Below are 8,711 nucleotides of genomic sequence, written 5' to 3'. Positions count from 1 at the left end.
CATCCAACCATTGGCATTAAGAACGAGGAGTCCTGGAGGTGATGATCTGGCCCCACAGAGCCCTGATCATGTCATACTGTCTGTCTGGGATCACATGAAGGGACAGAAGGATCCGCACAAGCCTCATACACAGGAGATCTGGGGCCAATTCTCCAAGATGTTTGGCACAACCTCCTGCCGAGAATCTCCATAACATATGTACAAGTGACGGGAAGAAGTGATGGAGGTGACAGGCGGTCACCAGATACAGCTTGATGGAGGCGATGGGTGGTCACTAGATACTAATGATGGAGGGGACGGGCGGTCACCAGATGCTGATGATAGTGACAACAGGCAGTCAACAGAAACTGATGATTGAGGTGACAAGTGGTCACCAGATACTGCTTGATGGAGGCGATGGGTGGTCACCAGATGCTGATGATGGAGGCGAGGGGCGGTCACCAGATACTGATAATGGAAATGATGGGAGGTCACCAGATACTGATGATGAAAGCGACAGTCACAGTATATTGATAATGGAGGTGATGAGCAGTCACCAGGTGCTGATGGAGGTGAGGGGCGGTCACCAGATACTGATGATGGAGGTGATGGGAGGTCACCAGATACTGATGATGGATGCGACAGATACCGTACATTGATAATAGAGGTGACGATCGGTCACCAGATGCTGATGGAGGCGAGGGGCGGTCACCTGATACTGATGTGGGAGCCGACCATTTACCAGGATCCACCATTCACTATAGGTGAAATCACAGCTCACCTCCTCTTCCTGTACAATGACTGATAACACAGGATCCATCATTCACAATAGGTGATGTCACAGGTCACCTTCTCCTCCTGTACAATGACTGATAACACCTCTATATACAGTAGATAACACAGGATCCACAATAGGTGATATCACAGCTCACCTCCTCCTCCTGTACAATGACTGATAACACCTCTATATACAGTAGATAACACAGGATCCACCATTCACAATAGGTGATGTCACAGCTCACCTCCTCCTCCTGTACACTGACTGATAACATCTCTATATACAGTAGATAACACAGGATCCACCATTCACAATAGGTGATATCACAGCTCACCTCCTCCTCCTGTACAATGACTGATAACACCTCTATATACAGTAGATAACACAGGATCCACCATTCACAATAGGTGATGTCACAGCTCACCTCCTCCTCCTGTACAATGACTGATAACATCTCTATATACAGTAGATAACACAGGATCCACCATTCACAATAGGGGATGTCACAGCTCACCTCCTCCTCCTGTACAATGACTGATAACATCTCTATATACAGTAGATAACACAGGATCCACCATTCACAATAGGTGATGTCACAGCTCACCTCCTCCTCCTGTACACTGACTGATAACACCTCTATGTACAGTAGATAACACAGGATCCACCATTCACAATAGGTGATATCACAGCTCACCTCCTCCTCCTCCTGTACAATGACTGATAACACCTCTATATACAGTAGATAACACAGGATCCACCATTCACAATAGGTGATGTCACAGCTCACCTCCTCCTCCTGTACACTGACTGATAACACCTCTATGTACAGTAGATAACACAGGATCCACCATTCACAATAGCTGATGTCACAGTTCACCTCCTCATCCTGTACAATGACTGATAACACCTCTATATACAGTAGATAACACAGGATCCACCTGTTATGACCCCAATGGCGAGGGTCTCAGAGATATCAGCAAGTCTGCAAAGTACAAAAATCCAGCTCATAGGGCAGTGGTAACTGGGTTGACCATATATCTACTCCTAACGCCAACCCTAGAAGTAGCCGGGGAACATGCCTACGTTGGTCGCTAGATGTCTCGCGCCAGCCGGAGAGCTAACTACCCCTAGAAGAGGAAAACAAAGACCTCTCTTGCCTCCAGAGAAAGGACCCCAAAAGTAGGATACAAGCCCCCCACAAATAATAACGGTGAGGTAAGAGGAAATGACAAACACAGATGAACTAGGTTTAGCACAGAGAGGCCCACTTACTAATAGCAGAATATAGTAAGATAACTTATATGGTCAACAAAATCCCTATAAAAAATCCACGCTGGAGATTCAAGAACCCCCGAACCGTCTAACGGCCCGGGGGGAGAACACCAGCCGCCCTAGAGCTTCCAGCAAGGTCAGGATACAGATAATATACAAGCTGGACAAAAAATGCAAACAAAAACAAATAGCAAAAGCAAGAAAGAAGACTTAGCTTAATCAAGCAGGAACCAGGATCAGTAGGCAAGAGCACTACAGATTAGCTCTGATATCAACGTTGCCAGGCATTGAACTGAAGGTCCAGGGAGCTTATATAGCAACACCCCTGACCTAACGACCCAGGTGAGCATAAAAGGAATGACTGACAAACCCAGAGTCAAATCACTAGTAGCCACTAGAGGGAGCCAAAAAGTAAATTCACAACACCACCATTCACAATAGGTGATGTCACAGCTCACCTCCTCCTCCTCCTGTACAATGACTGATAACACCTCTATATACAGCTGATAACGCAGGATCCAACATTCACAATAGGTGATGTCACAGCTCACCTCCTCCTCCTGTACAATGACTGAAAACACCTCTATATACAGTAGATAACACAGGATCCACCATTCACAATAGCTGATGTCACAGTTCACCTCCTCCTCCTGTACAATGACTGATAACACCTCTATATACAGCTGATAACGCAGGATCCACCATTCACAATAGGTGATGTCACAGCTCACCTCCTCCTCCTGTACAATGACTGATAACACCTCTATATACAGTAGATAACACAGGATCCACCATTCACAATAGGTGATGTCACAGCTCACCTCCTCCTCCTGTACAATGACTGATAACACCTCTATGTACAGTAGATAACACAGGATCCACCATTCACAATAGGTGATGTCACAGCTCACCTCCTCCTCCTGTACAATGACTGATAACATCTCTATATACAGTAGATAACACAGGATCCACCATTCACAATAGGTGACGATACAGCTCACCTCCTCCTCCTCCTGTACAATGACTGAAAACACCTCTATATACAACTGATAACGCAGGATCCAACATTCACAATAGGTGATGTCACAGCTCACCTCCTCCTCCTGTACAATGACTGATAACATCTCTATATACAGTAGATAACACAGGATCCACCATTCACAATAGGTGATGTCACAGCTCACCTCCTCCTCCTGTACAATGACTGAAAACACCTCTATATACAACTGATAACGCAGGATCCAACATTCACAATAGGTGATGTCACAGCTCACCTCCTCCTCCTGGTTGGATTTTCTAGACTTTGCTGCACGTTTGATATTGGATTCCTCTTTAAGACCAGCAGCATTTTGTTTGCCCGGATTTCTTACTCCTGATGTGTCACCCATGGTGACAGTAAAATAATTCCAAGTTGAGAATTAATAATTTGTTCTGACATTTGTTTTTTTGTCTCATCGCAGTGTGAAGGTTATAAATATGCAGCTTAATAAAATAAACTGATTGTCCAGACATTTCTGGAAATGGTAAAAATACAGAACGTTCCGCAGATAAAGACTCGGCGGTGTTGCTCCTCCTCCTCCCTGTTCTCCTCCTCCTCCACTTTTTGCGGAGTCACTATTTCGGGGCCGAGTGGGCGTCTTTGGTAATGAATTGCCTCAATATATTCAGGCAAAATATTATGTGTAATCTTGGGCTGAGTTCTAATAACGCTCGACTCTTCAAAGTATACAGTGGAGAAAAGATGCGTGGCGTTCGGGTCTGACCTGTGTCCTAGCTAGATATATGGTTAATGGAAAGCAAAAAACCCCTCTTCTCTGACCAATTTTACCCCCTGTGGGAAAGTAATGTAATACATTTTTTACTTTACACCCTTACTTTAAAGATCACACTGTTATAAGCAAACCTGACCTGTAAATAATTTTATCTGCCAAGTCTAGTGGTAGGGAATGCCACATCTTAACTACCCTTACTGTAAAGAATCCTTTCACTTACTAACTCTAGTGGTAGGGCATTCAACATTTTAACTACTCTTACTGTAAAGAATCCTTTCATTTACTAACTCTAGTGGTAGGGCATTCCACTTCTTAACTACCCTTTCTGTAAAGAATCATTTCACTTACTAACTCTAGTGGTAGGGCATTCCACTTCTTAACTACCCTTACTGTAAAGAATCATTTCACTTACTAACGCTAGTGGTAGGGCATTCCACATCTTAACTACTCTTACTGTAAAGAATCCTTTCACTTACTAACTCTACTGGTAGGGCATTCCACATCTTAACTACCCTTACAGTAAAGAATCATTTCACTTACTAACTCTAGTGGTAGGGCATTCCACATCTTAACTACTCTTACTGTAAAGAATCCTTTCACTTACTAACTCTAGTGGTAGGGCATTCCACATATTAACTACTCTTACTGTAAAGAATCCTTTCACTTACTAACTCTACTGGTAGGGCATTCCACATCTTAACTACTCTTACTGTAAAGAATCCTTTCACTTACTAACTCTAATGGCAGGGCAATCCACATCCTAACTACCCTTACTGTACAGAATCCTTTCACTTACTAACTCTAGTGGTAGGGCATTCCACATCTTAACTACACTTACTGTAGAGAATCATTTCACTTACTAACTCTAGTGGTAGGGCATTCCACATCTTAACTACACTTACTGTAGAGAATCATTTCACTTACTAACTCTAGTGGTAGGGCATTCCACATCTTAACTACCCTTACTGTAAAGAATCCTTTCACTTACTAACTCTAATGGTAAGATATCCTACACCTTAAACACTCTAATTGTTGTAGTAGGGCATGCCACACTTACTGCAAAGAATCCTTCCACTTAAAGGGTATTTATCACCCCATTGAGCATTTTCAGCTATTAATATGGGCATAGAGCTTGTATAAAGCTGAGACTAGTCATACCTGTATGTGTATGCTGCCTGGATGATGCCTTGTTCATTAAAAATCATCTTTTTTTCGTTTTGATCTTCCAGGCTATGGGGCGCATGCTGCCCGGAGGATAAGACTGCCTATTCTCTCATTATACTAGCCACAGCTTAAAAACTTTAACTGTAAAGAATCCTTTCACTAGTTCAAGTGAAAAACCATGCCACAGTTAAACAGCACACTTTTGGTCGGGTCTTTATATGGACCGCAATGTCCATGCTGACCTATGGTCTCCTGACCTGAAGGGACAGCTTCATATAGCCCCATATGTGAGATTGTATCACTGCTGTGCATGGAATACAGCCTAGGTGTAAAGATTATTTCACTACACCACCTTTACTGTAAAGAAGTCCTCATATTGGTCCCACTTTCTAACCACACGTTCAACATTCCCCATCGGCATAAAACTGCTTTAGGGAAAAAAAAACACCTTATTAACAATGGAGAATTCCATCTCACAAACATCAACCACCTTTACAGTAGAGAACCCCTACCGAAATAAAACCATTCCATAGCACAGTTCCACATACTTTAAAGAACCCTTGTTTATATCGATGGTATAATGCTTTTTCACTTTGTTGACGTGATGGCCTCGATGTACTTCTATAATCCTCTGGATCCTCTCTATGATAACTGTTCCCGGTAAGTATCGGACTCTACACATCCATGGTAATGGGATTATCACCTTTCCTTGGATGACACAGAGAACGGGTTACTATCAGGCAAGTGGATTACCGGCCAGGTCTGTGAGGCTTACATTCTGAATCTCAGGCCCTCTACATGTGAAATACAGCGCTGAGCCTCCGCCACAACTGTTCTAAGACAAAATATGGTGAGAAATATTCAACTAAGAAAAATGTCAGTCCATCATTACTTTAAGAGATGCAGGTCAGTCAATCTGGAAAGTTGCTAGAAACTTGAAGGTATCCTCAAGTGCAGTTATAAAAAAACAGCAATCGCTACGATCAAATGGCTTTCAAAATTACCTCTGCTGCAGAGGATAAGTTCATCAAAGTTATTAGCTTCGGAAACCGCAAACTGACAGATAAATGACGCACAGACATCAAATAACAGAAACATCTCAACATCAGCAGTCCAGAGGAGAACGCAAGAAGTGGTTTTTATGGCGGTAAAGAAGCTGCTACTGTGGACGGTCCTTCATGGCATCACCACCTTCAGTCTGAATCTGCAAGGTGCACATTCCAATAAGGCTACGTTCACATTTGCGTTGTGCGCCGCAGCGTCGGCGCCGCAGCGCACAACGCAAACGAAAATGCGGCAAAACGCACGCTAAAACGCTGCGTTTTGCGCCGCATGCGTCCTTTTTGGCCGAAAGTTGGACGCAAAAAAAATGCAACTTGAAGCGTTTCTTGCGTCCAACGCTTGCGGCCATGCGGCGCAAAACGCAGCACAACGCATGTCCATGCGCCCCCATGTTAAATATAGGGGCGCATGACGCATGCGGCGCCGCTGCGGCGCCCGAGGCTGCGGCGCTGACCGCAAATGTGAACGTAGCCTAAGAACAAGGAAAATCACTGCATGAACGAGTGCGTCCAGGATCGTGCACAGATTTTAGGAAGATTTACAAAAAAATGCTGCAGAGTAAGGTTTAAAACAGACCTGGTCAAAGTGTGGCTAGAGACAGCCGAGGGGACTAACACAGTGGCACACAGGCCGCAATGTGTCTGCCCACTCAATGTCTCCGCTGTCATTCTCCATCCACACTGACTGCATTAGTGCTTTTTCCTCCACCAAACAGAGTGTGAAACAGCTAATGTGATGGTGTCATGTCATTGCGTCAGCTGTGTACTGTGGCGAGTCAGAGCACTGGAGACAGGAGCAGAGACCGAGCGCCGGAGGCACAGGAGAAAGGTGAGAAGGTGGTGTTTTATTTATTTATGTGTATGGGATGTTTGGCTGCACATGGGGAGGCTTTAGGGGTCTCATCCTGGACATGGGAAGGCTATGGGGGTCTCATCCTCAACATGAGGGGGCTATGGGGGGTCTAATGCTGTACATGGGGAGGCTATGGGGTCTTATCCTGGACATGGGGAGGCTGTGAGGGTCTCATGCTGGACATGGGGAGGCTATGGGGTCTCATCCTGGACATGGGAAGGCTATGGGGGTCTCATCCTCGACATGAGGAGGCTATGGGGGTCTAATGCTGTACATGGGGAGGCTATGGGGTCTTATCCTGGACACGGGGAGGCTATGGGGTCTCATCCTGGACATGGGGAGGCTATGAGGGTCTCATGCTGGACATGGGGAGGCTATGGGGTCTCATCCTGGAAATGAGGAGGCCATGGGGTCTCATCCTGGACATGGGGAGGCTAAGAGGGTCTCATGCTGGACATAAGGAGGCTATAGTGGTCTGATATTGGACATGGGGAGGCTGTGTGGGGCTCATGTGCTGGCCATAGGGAGGCTGTGTGGGACTCATATGCTGGCCATGGGGAGGCTGTGTGGGGCTCATATGCTGGACACGGGAAGGCTGTGTGGGGCCGCCCACTCATCGCCTCCATCATCAGTATCTGATGAGCGCCCACCCATTGCCTCCATAATCAATATCTGGTGACATTGCACCCCTTGGCTCCGTCATCAGTGTCTGGTGACCGCCCGTCCCCTCCATCATCAGTATCTGGTGACTGCCCGTCCCCTCCATCATCAGTATTTGGTGACCGCCCGTCCCCTCCATCATCAGTATCTGGTGACTGCCCGTCCCCTCCATCATCAGTATTTGGTGACCGCCCACCATCTCAATCATGAGTATCTGGTGACTCCTGTCGCCTCCATCATCAGTATCTTGTGACCGCCTGTCCCCTCCATCATCAGTATCTGGTGACCACCCCTTGCCTCCACACTAAGTGTCTAGTGACCGCCCATCGCCTCCATTCTAAGTGTCTGGTGACTGGCCCATCACCTCCATCATCAGTATCTGGTGATCGCCCATCACCTCCATCATCAGTATCTGGTAACCGTCCACCCATCGCCTCCATCATCAGTATCTGGTGACTGCCTGTTGCCTCCATCAGTATTTGTTGACTATCCACCTGTTGCCTCCATCATCAGTATCTGCTGACCGCCCATCGGCTCCATCTTCAGTATCTTGTGACAACCCGTAGTCTCTATCATCAGTATCTGGTGGCTGCCCATCACTTTCATCATCAGTAACTGGTGACCGCCCGTTGCCTCCATAATCAGTTTCTAGAGACCACCCCTTGCTTCATCATCAGTATCTGGTGACTGCCCATCTTCTCCATTATCAGTATCTGGTGACTGCCCATCTTCTCCGTGACCTGTATCTGTAGACCACCCCTTGTCTCATCATCAGTATCTGGTGACCACTCATCGGCTCCATCATCAGCATCTCTTGAGTGCCCGCAGATTCTTGGCCATGCTGGCTGCTCACAGTAGCATATGAATTTTCCTTCTTGGTGCTTTAATATCAGTAATGAGGAGTGAATATTTGTACCCTGTACTGATGTCCTGCATATCAGTATCAGCCCCCATATCTCGGTATATCAGCCCCCATATCTATCTATATAATCGTCTAAGGGGTACTTTCGTATGTCTGTAACGGAAATCCCGCGTCGCTGATTGGTCGAGGCCTATGCAGCATCAATAGTAAAAAGATATAATGTTAAAAATAATAAAAAAATAAAAAATTGCTATTCTCACCTTCCGCTGATGTGCGCGATGCTGCCGCCAGCTTCTGTTCCCAGTCATGC

General features: G+C 45.9%; 1 protein-coding gene across 1 annotated transcript in view; it reads left to right on the top strand.

The window, feature by feature from the left end:
• DHRS7C (dehydrogenase/reductase 7C) overlaps positions 1-8,711 on the top strand; it is a 71,741-nt gene that overhangs the window by 34,861 nt on the left and 28,169 nt on the right. The window lies entirely within an intron of this gene.

This window comes from Ranitomeya variabilis, chromosome 4, assembly GCF_051348905.1.
Source record: "Ranitomeya variabilis isolate aRanVar5 chromosome 4, aRanVar5.hap1, whole genome shotgun sequence".
NCBI lineage: Eukaryota > Metazoa > Chordata > Amphibia > Anura > Dendrobatidae > Ranitomeya > Ranitomeya variabilis.
This window is presented reverse-complemented; position numbering and strand designations above follow the sequence as displayed.